Consider the following 17,318-nt stretch of genomic DNA (forward strand, 5'->3'; position numbering starts at 1 on the left):
TTCCCTCTTGGTTTGGCTCTTAGCCCCTTGAATGGGATTTCATACCATACAACCCTGATTAATGCTGACGCCTTCCTTTATGCCTTACTCTGCTTAGCTATGTTTGTTCTGTCATTCTGTTAAATGAGCCTGCAGAGGGTGGCAAGGTCAACAAAGCTGGCAGATCCTGAGGGATGTCTTTGCATGCCGGCTAGTGTGAAGGTCTGCATTGGTGAATACAATTCAGTTAATCTTGTTAGATTGGAGCGGGATAAGACAAGAAGAGGTGAACGTGGGTAAAAAGTTTATAACACTTCTCAGAATGGCTTGGTAACTTTTGCAATCAGTTCTTCATATGTTAGTGAGAGGTGTGCCTGACTGTGGTAGTGGATGCTAGGAGGCAGTAGGTGGATAGAGCTGTGAGCAAGCTGTGACGAGATGTTGGAAAATCAAGTTAGGTATGTTGTATGCCCTCCCCCCACCGCACCCCCTCATCTAGCCTGCTGCTTGTGAATGCAGAAGGAGACACAGATCATGATCAGTGTTGTCTGTCTGTAGGAAGAGCCATGTTTTCATTTGTCTAAGGCAGCAAAATGTTTTTACCAAGGCCTATTTGCTGGGTGCATAAGTCTTAGTGCATAAGTCTCAGCTGATGTGGGTGTATTTATAAATATGTAAATACTAAATTATCTAAAACTAATTACCTGGAGGAAAGGGCAGCTGAGGACATGGTTGGTGGGCCAGTGAAACATTCTGAGTTTTTGTTTGGACTTTACAAGAGCTATCTGGGATACTCAACACTATTCTGCCAAATAGCTTGAGCACTCAGGTTAGTTCCTTTAAAATTCAAACAAAGCCCAGAGCGAATTCACAGCCTTACAGACTTAGGCCATTATCAGATGAGTCTGGAACTGGGGCTCTTCAGCACTGGGCGGTTCGAATTCACGTTATTTCGCACAATACCCATCATCCCAGCATTCGAATAGCACAATCCGAACTCACGTGAATGCGCGAGCTGCCGAACTGAATGCGTTACTGGCTCCTCTTTTTGGAGCGTGTTGGCCAGTGCGCTGATAAGGGGATTGCAATATACTGGATTGGGGCTCTGTTCGATCTCAGTGCGAATGGCTCTGGTGTGACCACCCAGTCCTGAATTCCATCGCAAGACCCCCAGATTCCAATTTTAACTTCCGGTGGGTTTCCTCTTGCCGGTCCAGGGAAGGGGGGGGCGGTTCCAGCGGCCTCCTCCTCCTCCTCCTCCCGGCTTGGGAGCCAGCATAAGCTGCTCCAAGAAGGGAAGAGGCGCGGGGAGCCGCTGGAATCATGGTTCCGACAGCCTCCTCCTCCTCCTCCGGCTTGGGAGCCAGCATAAGCTGCATCCCAAGAAGGGAAGAGGCGCGGGGCCCGCTGGAACGGCGGCGATCGCCGCGATTCTAGCGGCCCCGCGCCTGTTCCCTTCTTGGGATGCAGCTTATGCTGGCTCCCAAGCCGGGAGGAGAGGAGGAAAAAAGCATCCCCATTTACTTAGATGGCCATCCAGCCTCTTTGACAGCCGCTGGAACTGGTCCCCCCCCAGAATACATATTCACACACTCCACAACACACACCCGTAGAACCGGGCATTGCTAATTTGTTGCAAGGAAGGTACTGTTAACGTTAAAACCAAGCAGGAATGTAGAGAGGAAACAGAGAGGAATGTAGAGAGGGCACCTGTATCGGATTGTTAATGTGCATGAGCTGGCTCTCCAGCTGTTTACCGGGCTGTCATGACGTGACCTCCCCTTTCCCCCCGGAAGCGTTTAAGGTCGAACCCATGCAGGGCACCACTGGCATGTGCGAGGCGGCCGATACGAATCGGCACATCCTCATGTTGAGCACCGGTGTGGCTAAACATTCTGCACTGAATGCACTTCGCGCGAATGCGTATTGGCCAATTTGAATCCTGCCAATTCGGAGGGGCTCCAAGTATGATGGTATTGTGCGGAAATAACGTTTCGAACCGCCCAGTGCTGAAGAGCCCCAGTTCCAGACTCATCTGATAAGGGCTTTAGAAGATACCAGTCACCTCTAGCAGTGTATGAAGTCATGTTTAGGAATTGTTGCATTCTTTTGAATGCTACATTCAAATAGTAGCAGATTTCCATTAATCCTCCACATGCCTCAAGACTATTTGCTTATGTTAATCAATCATTTATATTTGATTTTGTAATAGCTACCTTGCAAACAACATATCATGAAATATGCAAACTGTACCATAAAATGAGTACTGTAATTGCATGCTTTGGTTTTTCTTTTCTTTTTCTCTTTTTAAATAACAGTCTTTGCCATGCAATTTGGATGATGGTATCTTCCTCTACTTAAAACTAACTTCACTCAAGTCAATCATTTTGTGAGGAAGATATTTATTTAGAGTTTATTTGCTGGAAGAAGAAGTTAATATGACCAAAATCAAAAATACTGGCACTGACTGGATTCTATTGCTGTAAAGTGACACATGGGGTGTGAAGCATGCTCTGATTTCTAAAGGTTTGTGTCAGGACTGTTCCTTTTCAAAGGATGAATCAAAATCATTTCCTCCGGGTTCTGTTAAATGTGATGGGTTTCCCCTCCCTCAGTGTCACATTTACTTTATGCTATTTCCTATTCAGACTCTTAAATTATCAGTAATTAAATTTGGTTTTTAGAGAGTGCTGCAGTTTTAAGTGTGTTTTTCAATTGATCCATTGCACTGGAAAGGATTCCAGAATTTGAAGTTTAGAAAGGGTCCAAAGAGGTGCATCAATCTGGTGTCATCTCCATTACGAATTCAGGGGTCTTGACGATATTTATTCTAAGACTCTCCTTGATTGAGGAAGAGCAGTCCAGAGAAGGATCAGGTTTTTTTTCTTTGAAGTTCATTAGTGATGTGCCCATCACCTAATATGTGCCTCTGGCTTCCCATCACAATATTAATTTAGGTCCCTGCTGAGCTTCCTAGATGCATCTTGTGAGCTGGGTGAGGTCTACTAGTTATTGCACCAAAGTTCTAGACTGTGGCCACTGGTTTTAGAAACCACAATTTGGGGGAAGTAAGGACTTGTGATGTCATTCTGTAGACATTGTGCAGATTACAAAGCAGCAAGACAATCTATGCTGAACTATGAGTGGCAGTCAGTCCTAGCTTCAGAATAAAGGTGCCTGTGTGATATACAGTGGTACCCCGGGTTACGAAATTAATTCGTTCCGCGGTTAATTTCGTAACCCGAAATACCTTCGTAAGCCGAATTCCCATAGGCGCTAATGGAAAAATAGCTCTCTGCTGCCCTCCGGTGGCGGAAAATAGCGCCGCGGTTTTTTCGTAACCCGAAGAAACCTTCGTAAGCCGAAGCAATAAATCCCTATGGGATTTTTTCGTATCCCGAAAAATTCGTAACCCGGCGCATTCGTATCCCGGGGTACCACTGTATGTGGTTGCTGCAAGGGCAAATAGCTTTGTTCAACTGTTATCTTTTTGGGAATACATTTTAAATATATTTGACATACCATATAACATACATGATGTATGTTATATCTATTTTTAATCAATAAAAATAAATTATATATATTTGGTCTACACCTTTAAATTGCCATATGTAATCTGAGAAGCAAAGTATTCATTATGAGTTAACATGCAACTTAATCTCGACTCTCCCCCCCCCCCCTTTAAATGAAAATTAGCCTTAGTCACTTGAAGATTTCAGTGAGGGTACTGGAGCAGGGAGTAACTTTCTATGACAGCCATTTTCTCACTCACAATATCTATCCTAGCCTTTTTTCCTACACACAGAAGAACTTACACATCTATATCATTTTCTTATTGGGAAGGAGAGGAACAACTGAGGATGGAGGATGAGAATTTGAATAGGAAAAAAAAGTATTGAGGAAAAAAGATTAGGTATTTGGATGGGGGGGGGAAATTAATTTGGTTCACATTTTAGTATGAACCAACATAATCTGCATGCCCCCAACCAATGTGTGACCTAGAATGCAACTTTCCTTCAGCTTTTGCACGTCTCAAAATGTGATGGAGTTCTGTGGTAAGTGCAAAGATAAGAAATAAGAATATTATAAGAATAAGAAAATCAGAAAACAGATAGATGCTGTCACTTCTATTTATCCACCTTCCCACTGCCTGACATTCTGTACATTAAACAAAAAAGAGGCTAAGTTGAACACCTCTACAAATAATTTGTAGCTTGCTCCTACACTGCTATGCTTTGTTAATAATTGATTTGTGCCTTTAAATTATCTTTCTCATTGAATTTTCCTCCTAGACGGACATGGTAGGGAACAAGCCATACTGGACATATTGAAACTTAACATCCTCTTAAATGTGTTAAGAAGCCATTGCGACACTGGTGCCTTACAGACATGTTGGACTGCAATGTGCATGTTGGCTGTTGTCCAATAAATTAGATTGGCAAAGGATGACATACAAGACCAAACTGTCTTTCAGTTGTTTATTTTGCTTCCTTCGTAGCTCCATTTTAGTTTGTACAGTCACTTGATGCTGTTGTGTGCAGTTGTCTGAATTCTAATTTTTGCAGCTAGCTCTCTGTGCCAGAATGGTAGTTGCCAACTCAGTTCTGCAGGTGTAATTGCTAATCCTGCTGCCATTTTGGTGTATTAATGCATCAGTGGCGGTACATGGTGAGGGTTGAGGCCCACTTGGTGTGCTGAATGTGTCCCTTCAAGCCAGCATGTTTCTTGAAACCTTAATGCAATGTGGCTGATTAACCTTTGTTTTCAGAATGCCTTAAATGGAAAGGCACTCTTTTGGCCTACCAGTTGGATCTGTCACATGCTGCTTGACCTTCATTTGAAGATCTTACTCAAAATAAATCTCCATAGTCAAAAGAAGGATTGACTGATTACTTTAGAAATTCATTAATTCTTACAACAATAATACCAAGAATATCATTTCTTTGGAGCCTGGGGGAAAACTAGAAAACTTGATGTAAAGTTCACATTCTACATTTCTGATCATTTAAAGCACAGGCAGAAATGTCATCTCTGTATAAGTTGGCTATTGTTTCCTGCACAGCACCTCTCCTCCTCTTTCCTATTACCATTCTATTACTATTACTATTCTTCCATACAAAATAAACTGACTAGGGAAATGGTATGGAGGGGATTGGAGTGATGGCTATGGTACTCAGGCTGATAGTATGTTCGACCTCACCCACAAGATCAGAGGGGGGGAGTGTTGTGGAGGGACAAGTTTCTGTGGGGAGGTAGCACCTTTAGCACCAGTGTGCCTAAGAATGTGGACCAAAGATGATTAAGTGAGGAGCCCAGAGGGATGTTGTACAGGGAGGATCTGGGTCTGAGGCAGGATGTTAAGTACTCTTTGAGTTTCAGAGTACTGTCTTTAAAAAATAATAGTATCATTTTAGAGAGTGTAATGTCCCAGTTTTCCCCCAAACTCTCAGAATGAATAGTGGATGTTGAATCCTGTTTTATTAATTCATCTGATTAAAGTGGCAGAGGAGAAGGAGGAGATGTTTTTTCAGTAAACTCCTGCGGCTTACAGTGTGCAGTTTCATAATCTGACAGTTATGAGATAGGGAATTAGAGTTGAGAATTGATGGCTCTGGTCTTTCTGCTGCTATTATAAATGGTGAATGTGACCTTTTCTCCTAAACTTAAGAGCAAACAAATCAACTTTGCTAAATGTATCTTCATTGCTTGGTTGTTTAAAAACAAATGAAGGCTCTTAAGAACACTTGCCTTTATTAGTTTTTATATTAGGCTTTCTTGCTTCTTTAATGCAAATGTACAGCCTGGCTAATTCCACACTGAGAGAACCATGGCTTTGTCAGTTATACCAAGATGAAAAATTTGGTCTCTAACACATTAGTAATATGCCATCACACTTGTAATACTGAATAGTAATGAAGTTTGCATCACAGGATACAGGATATTATGACAACTGCCATGAGCATTGGCAACAATGTGTCCTAAACTGTAAGTTCTGGTAGAGTTCTAGAAGATGTTAGGCTGCTAGGAGATAATGTGGTTGTAACTCAGTCTCTCCAAATTTTCATACCAGTCCACATAATTTGGACCACCCACATCAGTAACAGAAATGAAATGCATACCAGAATTTGTATTTTCCAGATTTACAGAATTTGCATTTTTGCATAACTTTCCCATTCAAAAAAATTGTAGAGGAATGCCTATATTAGGAGAAAGTAAACACAAACATGAATATCTTATTAGAAACCACATTCAAAGATCTGTACTATATAAGGATAAATTGTATACATTAGGGGGAAAATACATATATTAGAAATTGCCTACAGTCATGAATACAATTTTTGTGAGTGCTTTTTTTTTTAATTGTCCAAAACCAAGCCAAAATTTGAGCTCAACAAATTAAAGAGGAAGACAAACTGAAAGATTCACTCATCATAGCTCTTGGCACAACAGAGAGGCTAATGATAAATTAAACGTAAAGTCTATTATAAATTAAATCCCCAAGAATGGACGGCATGGTTTCTTCCTTGTGTCATTTCTGAATGCATTTACTCATAGATCTGTTTCATGCAGTTTCTCAATTCATCTGCAGATTAGGTGTTTTAATCCACATAAACATTTGTTTTTCAGTACAAATTTCACAATATATTTTCCCAATAATACATATTTCTAAACAACAGCAAAGAATCCCATGGAACCTTAAAGACCAACAAGTTTTTCTTGCGCAGGCTTTTGTGGACTGCAGTCCACAAATCCTTATGCCAAATAAACCTTGTTAGTTTAAGGCCCCGTACAGACCAGCAGTTTACACCAGCCTGTACATGGACTAGGGTTTGGAGTCCACACGGCCAAGAACCCTTGTCTACTGCCCGGGTACCATCATGGCATGTGCCCGTTTACATGGGGCACACCATGATGATGCACGGGCAGCACAGAGCCCAAATGGTGCTGGCCAGAAGGGGTGTCATCATGGCCATGAGTGCCACTATGGTGCCCCTTCTAAGAAACTGCTGACAGCTGCTTGGTTTTGCTTCCAAGAGGGAGCAGATCATTGACACGGAGTGCAGTTGCCACAGCAGTGATCTGGGGCTAAAAGGAGCGGCATTTAGCTGGTCATCTGTCAAGCCCCTAAGGCGCCACTAGATTCCTGTCATTTGAACTATAACAGACAAACACACCTATCCCATCCCTATTTTTCTCGTTGTATGTCATCTCAAAGTACATATTTGAAATGCCTTTTTATGTATCTTTCAAGATGAGAACTGCATCAGAACATGCAGGACCCATGAAAACTGGTGGATCATTGAATTCTGATTCACCTGCTAATCAAGGAGCAGCAGGTGGCCACACTAGAGTTGCAAAGACGGAACTCCTGAGGCATCCTCCTGTTCAACAGGAAGATAGTGTTTTATCTCACATTAATAAACACCCTTTGGAAATGTGCTGTGAGGAGTTTGTGCTAATACTCTTTATCATCACGGGAGTAATTATTTTAAGGTATTAACATTATTGTTCTGAAACAAGCTTACTTTAGGAGCAAGTAAGGATGGATCCTTATAACAAGATGCAGAGCTATGGTCATGGAGGCACAAGTGCTTGAGCCCGCCCCCCTCCCAGACAAAGGTACGGTGAGAGGAACCCCTCCCCCAGAATCAAGCAAAATTACCACCAAGACTTCCATGGGTTGAGCCTCTTACAGAGTTATAAGTCAGATATGTACTAAATGCTTAAACAGTAAGAAGTATGAGTATTTTATCCAAAATGCTTGGGACCAGAGGTGTTTTTTATTTTGGATTTTTTTTTTTTTTTGATTTTGGAACACCTGTGTTTATATATACATACACAATTAGATATCTAAACACAAAATGCATTTATGTTTCTTATACACCTTATACATATACATTACCTGAAGGTAATTTTATACAACATTTTTTAATAATTTTGTGAATGGAACAAAGTTTGTGTACACTGAACCATCAGAAAGCAAAAATGTTACTATCTCACCTGGGGGGGGGGGGGGTTGGAATATTTTGTATTTCAGAATTTGGAGAAGGAACACTTAACATGTATTGTTGTTAAGTCCTCCCAGCAATAATAAAGCCCGCCTGCAATCTAGCCTGTCACCTACTTGGGAGTAAGCTAACTGAACACATGGAGGACATTTCTAAGTGCACATTGTACTTGTAAGAGTCTTCATATTTGAATATGTTTGGATTTTAATGAATGGGATAAGTCATTTTTCCTCTCTGCTCCAAGTATCTGAAAATAGATGAAATTTATCATTTCACCTTAGCTGTTCAACTTATATGCAGAACATATTATATGAAAAGCTTGAACACAGAAGAAGAAGGAGTGAAAGTAGGAGGAAGGAATATCAACAATCTAAGGTATGCAAACAACACCATAATACTAGTAGAAAACATCACAGACCATGAACAACTACTAAGAAAGATCAAGGAAGAAAGTGCAAAGGCAGACTTATTGTTGAACATAAAGAAAACAAAGATAATGACCATGGAGAATCTGCACAAATTCAACCTAGACAATCAGGAAATAGAAATAGTAAAAGAATTGTCACACCTAGGATCAAGGATTGATTAGAACAGGCACTGCAGTTAAGAAATCATAAGAAGACTAAGAATGCGTAGGGCAGCTATGAAAGAACTAGAAAAGATCCTAAAATGTAAAGAAATACAACTGAGCGTGAAAGTTAGAATTGTACAAGCCATCATATTCCTTATTACCATGTATGGATGTGAAAGCTGGACAGTTAAGAAAGCAGATAGGAAGAAAATAAATTCATTTGAAATGTGGTTCTGAAGAAGAGGATACTGTGGACAGCCAAGAAGTCAAACAAATGGGTACTAGAATAGATCAAGCCAGAAATCCCTCTAAAAGCCAAGATGACTAGACTAAGACTATCATACTTTGGCCACATCACAAGGAGGCAGGACTCATTGTAGAAAACAAGAATGCTAGGAAAGGTGGAGGGAAGCAGAAGGAGAGGACGACCACATGCTAGATGAATGGACTCTATAAATGAGGTCATGGGTATAAACATGCAGGAACTGAGCAGAGCAGCAGAGGACAGGGCATCTTCAAAATGTCTCGTCTACAGGGTTGCTATGGGTTGAGATCGACTTGAGAGTGGATAACAACAACGAAAACTGCCTCCTCACACATACCTTAAAAACCATTCCAGGGGCTCTGTAACAAATATTCTGTGAGCAACAGTTCATTCAGGACAGTCCAAACTATTTAATACTCTGCAGCAAAAACCATAGAAAACCATATCAGAACACATAGAGATAAATCCAGTTGCTACTCCCAACTAGATTAGATCCATTAAATCAATTCCTGAATGATAAGTCAATCTTCATGTAAATCCAATTGATGCAATGGGTCCACTCTAGTTGGAACTTGCCAGTGAACATGGGCTATTGTGCCCAAAGCTATTTTGGCACCCATGTCTGACAATCCATTGTTTTGTAATAGGTTTAAGCATTTTGGAATGTGCTGCCTATTATTTCTGAATATATGTCACTAATGAGTCATACTCATGAACAGTATACTAAAAGAGCATTAAAAATAGGAAAATCTCAGTACATTCATTTTTAGGAAGACCAGCTATTTAGTAGGCGCTGTCATAATTACTTAAGGCATCACATAAGCTATCCGTAACCAGGTTTCTGTAATAAGAAGAAATTGGGGTTTTGTTATTAATAGAAATAAGTGGCACATTTCACTAACATTTTAGATTTGCTTCCTGCTTTTAAAATGAGGATGTAACTTACAGAGAAAGAAATTCAAGAATCATGTTAGCAGAACAGAAGGTAAATGTACTTGGATATAGCTATATTGAACCACAGTGCCTGGGCCCACTCTGGGGAGGTTAATGGTACGCCCTCTCTCTCTATCGTTTACTGAAGAGAATTAGTATCCCTGCTATCCTAGGGCTATCACATCAGTCTGCATTCAACTGCTCTGCCTGCTGCAAAGAACCTTGACCCCACCAATTATTCTGAACAGAGGCCCTCCTAACATGCTGAAAATCAATTGATCTGATGATACAATTATCCCAGCCAGAGCTAAAATTGGCCTCCAATAGTACCCTAGGGATTAGATTAAACATTATTGGATGTATGGCAGAGTTCCCATTGGGCCAAACAACATGATAATAGATAGAAAATGTAAAAAGCAGCAAATAAACCAGTCACTTCCTATTTAAGCTCAAATAAGCAAGGAAAGAGAGATAATCTGGGTTCTGAAGGAACAACCAGCGGTGGGATAGGAGAGGGGATAATGATAACTGAAATGGCTTCATTGTGGAGGAGGTTGGGAGAGATAGTAAAAAGATATGCAGAGCCTAAGAAGGTTGTGAGACTTCCCCCTACTCGCACCAAGCGAAAAGCAGAACAAATACTTAGGTGTTAATGTGCAAAAGAGCATCCAACCAAGGCAGGGAAGGCAGTCTCAAATGTCTGCTTGCTGCATTTGAAAAAAGGCATTGGTTTCTGAGCACTGGTTTTCTCCAATAAACATCTGTATTAATTTTCTCTCTTACTCTGATGCCTCCCCTCTAGTTCATTCATTTTAGATACCATTGATTACTGCAGGCTGTATTCTGACAGCACATTAGCCTACCACTGTTTCACTTTCAAGAATGCCTGTCCTATCAAACTAGGTCCATGGACTGGACCATAGGAACTATGCAGCCAGAGGTTTAGTTGTTTCTAAATCAGGCAGATCCCCAACCATTATGCCTGAAAAAGAGAATGAGCGGGAGAGACGAAATCTATGGATGCTTCAGGAGCTGTGAACTAGCCCACTGTGACAGAACTACTGCTGGTAAGCTATTGTTTGAAAGCCTAGCAAAGGAAGTAACTCAATAGGAGGGAACTTTTTAACATCAAAAAGCCTACAAAGGAAGCCTCACATGAAATGATGGCCAATGTGCACACTCAGTTTGCAAAATACCAGTGTAACCTTTTCTGGCACTATTTGAGCTCATTTAAGAGTTTTAATGCTTAGTGCATCAAACAGCAGGGGTCTTGAGCAGGTGACTGTACAAATGTTGTAAAGTTGTCACTAAGTAACATTAAAACCTAATAACTACTGCAGTGTGAAAATATCAACCATCTGTGCCACAGGATGTAAGAAACATTTGCTTGCAAAATGGATCAAAAACTAGTAGGTCAACAGGAGAATTCAAGATTTTTTTCCTTGTAAAAATGTGGGCTATTCTTCTAACAGTTGCTCTTACGCATAAGAAGTCCTAAGATGCAAAGGTACTTTGGTCTGTTAGCAGAAAGGTGCTGAGTAACTGAGTCACCTCCTTTGACTGGGGTACTTCCCCCCTCCTGTTTGTTTATTTTTAATTTGCTTCTCTCTCTCCTCTGGTGATTGCCACTAACTAACAAAGAAAGATTTGTTCCGTCTCATGTCATAATTTGTAAAGGGGATCATGGAAGGGACATAAAGCTCACAGTAATCCCCCCCCCCCCAAGTTTACCTTTCCTAAGCAAAATGATAGTGGCTCTGAACTGGAGGAAGATGAGGTTGCTCAGCTGGTTTTAACTTTGATCCAACATGCATGTAAAATTTGGCTTTGTAGGTTGCTTTAAAAAGCTGGCAATATATGCCTGAGGTACAAGCATGATAGACTTCATTGCTGACAGTTTAAATTAATTTAGTCTATGGTCTTGTCTGCATTGACTAAATACTGCCCCAAACTCCCCCTGGGCTTGCCACGTCTTGATTGCACAATGTGGGCTCAAAACCCTGAATTGGGGCTGGACTGTCTTCATGATACCCAGAATTTTAGGCAAAGTAGGGGAAAAGGAGAAAGAGGATGTGAGACAGAAAAAGGGAATGAGGAAGCAAAGGATAAGATTGTCATAACCAGGAGTTATGGAAAGATGATGAAGAAAAAGAAGTTGAGAGAAAAGGGGAAAGATAAGACATTTAACTAGGAGTTGTAGTATGACAAGAAAAGGGATGAGAAAAGGAGAGTGAAAGCAAGAAAGGAGCCCTGGTGGCACAGTGGTTAAATGCCTGTACTGCAGCCATTCACTCGAAACCACAAGGTTGCGAGTTCAAGACCAGCAAAAGGGCCCAAGCTCGACTCAGGCTTGCATCCTTCCGAGGTCGCTAAAATGAGTACCCAGACTGTTGGGGGCAAATTAGCTTACTTGCTAATGAGCTTACTTGCTGTTCACCGCTATGATCTTTGGCATAGCGGTATGTAAATTAAAAAAAAAAGGAATCTCACTCCTAAGGAAAGATCAAGAGGAAAGATTAATGCCACACATATAATCATAGAATCAGAATTGGAAGATAACCCAAGGACCATCTAGTCCAACCCCTTGCCATGAAGGAATACACAATCAAAACACTCCCATCCAGCCTCTGCTTAAAACCATCCAAAGAAGGAGGCTCCACCACACTCTGGGGCAGCATATTCCACTGTTGAACCAGTCAAGAATTTCTTACTACTATTGGTTAACAATAATATATACCAAAAAGTTATATTGTGCCATTGAGGACAGAGTAAGAAAGATGGGAACAGAACAGGGCAAGTTAACAGAAAGATACAAGAAGCCACAATGAAGTAATACTATAACACCACATTCAGTGACTCCAGAAGCAATGAATCCCAAGTCAGCTCAATCTGTCTCTATGTGGAATAAACTCTCCTGTTGATTCCTGATGCTGGCAGTGGTTTGAGAAACTTTGGGGGAGACAGAAGAAGAGAGGAGGAGGTGAACCCCTGGAGTCTACGACAGCCGCTTCAAAACAGCCTGTGGGGTGGTGGCGGTAGCAACACACTGGGTTATTTTTTTCAAAACTAGTTTCTTTTCAAGGCATCACTCTTGCCTTGAGATTTCTGATGGTGTGCACACACAGCAGGGCTAGCAATGGAAAGCCAGCAGCCACAGTAACTAGAGGATTCCAAGAAATGCAGCCCAAAAAACATTGACATTTTCTGACTGATTCTGGTTGTGGGCATGTGGAAAAACAATAAAATGATTGCATTAACTCTAAAATTAATAAATACATTGACTGGCATGCAGCTGAAGCTGCAGCATGCTTCCATCCCCCCCCCCCCCAGGTGTGTCAGCTTGCAAGGTTTATGCCCTAAAGGGCAACTTTTAAATAAGTACACAAGTCAGTGAATAAATGAGGGATAGTAAAATACCCCATTAAAAGATCCTCATAAATTCACCCTAGCTGGAAAGCAAGAGACAAGAGAATAGTGATTCGATACAATGGCACATCTTAGAATCAAATCAGGACACCGTGGTATATTATGAATGCATACATATATTTTCTATCAAATTATTTTAATTTCCTTCATATTATGAATAAGCACTTGCTTTTTTATAATGCAAAGAAGTGATTTGACCTCAAATTATCTTCTATTGATTATTCTGTCACTTACAGTAATAATGGAATTACAATTATTATTAGTGATGTTGTTCACCTCTCCTGACATCATCATTAAAACAACAATGACAAAGGATTTTGCTGGGTTTAGGGGGGTTAGTAGGGATTGTTAACAAGGTCTCATTCATAGAGTCACCTTAGGTCAAAGCTGACTGACAGCTTGAAAAAAATAACATATAAGTGTGCAGATATGGGTGGGTGTCCATGCACACACACACACACACACACACACACACACACACATTTTTGTATTTAGTATTAATTTCCTGCCTGCTTCTGTCTGAATCCTCTCAAGTCAACATATATGAAGTCAAGCTTTATTCTTAGTGCTGCCAAACAGTATCATTGTCACTGGAGTAAATCTGGAATAGGCGGATTTCCTTTTACATTTATTGTTTGCTCACCTTGAGTTGTTTAAGCAAAAAGAGAGTACAGTATTTTAAGTAAAAAAAAAAAAAGAGTGGCAATTTCTGTGCATCTTCGTTTGTACTCTGTACAGAGCATTTTATCTGTTTCCACTTGCCATCACAAAATATTAAGTAGGACATGGATTAATTTGAAAGACGTCAGGGTAGAACCAAGTTCAACATAATGTGTAAACACCCAATGTACATTCTTCTCTTCAGTACATTTGTTCTGAAGGAAATGTTCTGAAGGAAATGCTCCTGTGATACTTAACAATGGTGATGCCTAATAAGAACTTTTTGTTGTTATTGTTATTAACTGTTGTTGTTACTTCAAGCATGTTTATAAGATGCAGATTGCTTTCCCTGTGTCCAGAAATTCTCAATCACATCTGAGCACCATCTCATAGAATAGTGCAACCTCCAAAGTGGAGGTGATATGGGAGGATTTGTGGATCAACACTCAAAGCAGATCCATTTGAATCTTATATAATTTCCACCATGAAATGACTGGATCAGGTACTTCCTTTACACATCTCTTATGAATGTGCCTTTAGGTGAGCCTTTTTTGAGTAAAGTAAAATTAATGAAGTAGCATCTGAAAGAACTCAAATAGCTGTAGATCTTCATGAGGTGGTGACACTTGGGCCACTGATTGGTGGAGATTCTATGCCAGGGGTAGGCAACCTGCGGCCCGCGGGCTGGATGCGGCCCGGCGAGGCCTTGGGACCGGCCCCAGCCTAGTCCTGCTGCCAATTGCCGCCGGGGCCTTTGGGGGGCAATTGTCTATAGAAGCCTCAGAAACATGCATTTATATTAACATTTTTTAAAAAAATCAGCAAATTTTTTGCGTGTCCTCCATTTTTTTAAAAAAGTGTCTTCCATTTGGAAATTTTGTCCTACATTTGTCCTGGTTTATTTATATATTTAATTTTTTTAAAAAAAATTAATTATTTATTTTTTGGCTTCGGCCCCCCAGTCGCCTGAGGGACAGCAACCTGGCCCCCGGCTCAAAAAGGTTGCCTACTCCTGTTCTATGCCTTACCACCCATTTGTCAATGACAGCAGGGGATTATAAGGAGAAAGCTGCACTGTCCAGGGATGGCCTGTTCTCCATGGCCATAGTGAGTCTAGTGATTTTTTTTAGATTTTATTTTTTTTTTATATTTTTTTTTTTTTTTGCTGTATGTACTTTCAAGGTGACGTTGACTTTTCGGAACTACTATATATAAATGATGGACATTCAACAGGTCCTCTTATTAACCTCACTGCTCGCTGGTCTTCCAAGATCAGGGCAGTGGTTTCCTTTATTAATTTGATTTGCTCTCGTATTTGCAAGTAAGAGTCTTGATACTACTGACTGTGAACTCCCTCTTTTTTCCTCTGTATTTGCTAGTTCTTCAACTTCATGTGGGTGAGCACCACATCCAATAATGATGTATCCCCATTTATGGTTTGACATGTATCACATTTTTCTGTATATCAGTTTGCTATTACCTTTACATCTGTGTGTCAGCATTCCTTGGCAAAGTGGTGAAACTATGGCCCCATACAGACAGGCCAAAATAAAGCTGCTTCGGGCCACTTTGGAGGTATACTATTGAAATGATGCATGCATCCTAAGAGTATGGAAGCCACGCCAAAGCTATAATCCAATCCTAAGGACAGAAGTGCAGCTTTGGCACAGCTTGTAGCCTCTTAAGATGTGTGTGTCATTCAAATCGCATACTTCCAAATTGGCCCAAAGCAGCTTTATTTTGGCCTGTCTGTATGGGGCCTTTGACATCATTTTTAGACTTTTCTTCTGTTTTCCCCTCTTCTTTCCCCACTCCCAACCCCACTGAATCACAAGCTTGCATGAAATATGAATTAAAAAACCTTCAGCAAGGCTAGCTGAATACATTTTCTTAATGTGGTAGAGAGGGAAGACAGTGCCCCCAAAACATTTAATTTGTTTGTTATTTAAACAGAGATTATTCTTACTAAAGGCATGCTTTTGGAGTCTAATGGAATGAAATCAGTGTTAATGGCAGTTGTTGGCACTGTTATCCATGATGATGGGTGACTTTTGGAAACCCACTTCCTATCTTGTATTGAAAGTAATTAGTTTAATGAATAAGAAGCTAATGAGGGCACGTCAGCACATAACTAAAATTGTGGATGTGCTTCTCTCTCTCTCTCTCTCTCTCTCTCTCTCTGTGCGTGTGTTTATTCAATATTATTTTGACACTTTGTGCTATAAAACAGCAGCTATAAAGGCATGGCGCTGAACTCAGTTCCAGCTTGAACCCATCAAAATGAATGGGATTTGTTACTCAGAAGTAGCATAAATCATATTGATTTCAGCAGCTCTGTTTTAAGCAGGGTGAAAATTGGGATTTGCCCATAGCATAAAATTCCTTTAGCTATTCCTGTCCAAGGAAATTATTGTGAATGAGCCAACTAAAATGTAATGTAAATGTTTTACATATGTGGCACCTCCCAAATCTGAACCGTACTCACAGTGAGAGCTCATCTCTTTTTGTTGTTAACTGCATTTCAGTCAGCTTTGACTCATGGCAACCCAGTGGATGAGACATCTCCAAGACCTCCTGTCCTTAACTGCTCTGCATAGTTCCTTCAGGCTCATAGGGCCTGAACAGACAGGCCAAAATAAAGCTGCTTTGGGTCACTTTGGAGGTATGCTGTTTAAATGACACACACATCGTAAGAGGCCAGAAGCTGCACCAATGCTGCGCTCCAGTCCTTAGGACTGGACCATGGCTTTGGCATGGCTTCCAGCCTCTTAGGACACACACATCATTTAAACAGCATACCTCCAAAGTGACCCAAAGCAGCTTTATTTTGGCCTGTCTGTTCGGGCCCATAGCCTCTTTCATTGAGTCCATCCATCTGGAATGCAGTCTACCTCTTTTTCTCCTACTTCCACCTTTCCAAGCATTATTGCCTTTTCCATTGAGTCAGTCCTTCTCATGATGTGACCAAAATACAACAACTTCAGTTTGGTTTCCCTGGCTTCTAGGGACAGCTGAGGCTTGATCTGTTCCAATACCCAATTTATTTGTCTTCTTGACCATTCATGGCATCTTCAGCACTCTTCTCCAGCACCTCATCTCAAATGAGTTGATTTTCTTTCTGTCAGCTTTCTTCACTATCCAGCTCTCACAACTGTACATGATGATGGGAAATACGATCGTTTGAATGATCCTTATTTAGTGTTAACTCTTGTACCTTTGCTTTTTATTATCTTGTCCTCAGTAGTTCTTTCATAACTGCCCTTCCCACTCCTAGTCTTCTGATTTCTTGTCTACAATCACTGTTCTAATTGATGATTGAAGCAGTATGGGAAATCTTTTGCAAGTTTTCATCATCTTCTTGACTGAATTTATCTAAGACCTCCATGGTCATTATTTTTGTTTCTCCAACTCTCATCTCAAATTAACTCAGAAATTATGCAAGATCTTCTATTGAAATCTAGGATGTTTGTGAGAC

The 17,318-nt window shown here is 40.7% G+C and overlaps 1 protein-coding gene across 1 annotated transcript in view; it reads left to right on the top strand.

The window, feature by feature from the left end:
* The window catches only part of CACNA1G (calcium voltage-gated channel subunit alpha1 G), a 539,836-nt gene that overhangs the window by 339,655 nt on the left and 182,863 nt on the right, over nt 1–17,318 (top strand).

Source organism: Sceloporus undulatus, chromosome 2 (assembly GCF_019175285.1).
Source record: "Sceloporus undulatus isolate JIND9_A2432 ecotype Alabama chromosome 2, SceUnd_v1.1, whole genome shotgun sequence".
In the NCBI taxonomy this organism is placed as follows: Eukaryota; Metazoa; Chordata; class Lepidosauria; order Squamata; family Phrynosomatidae; genus Sceloporus; species Sceloporus undulatus.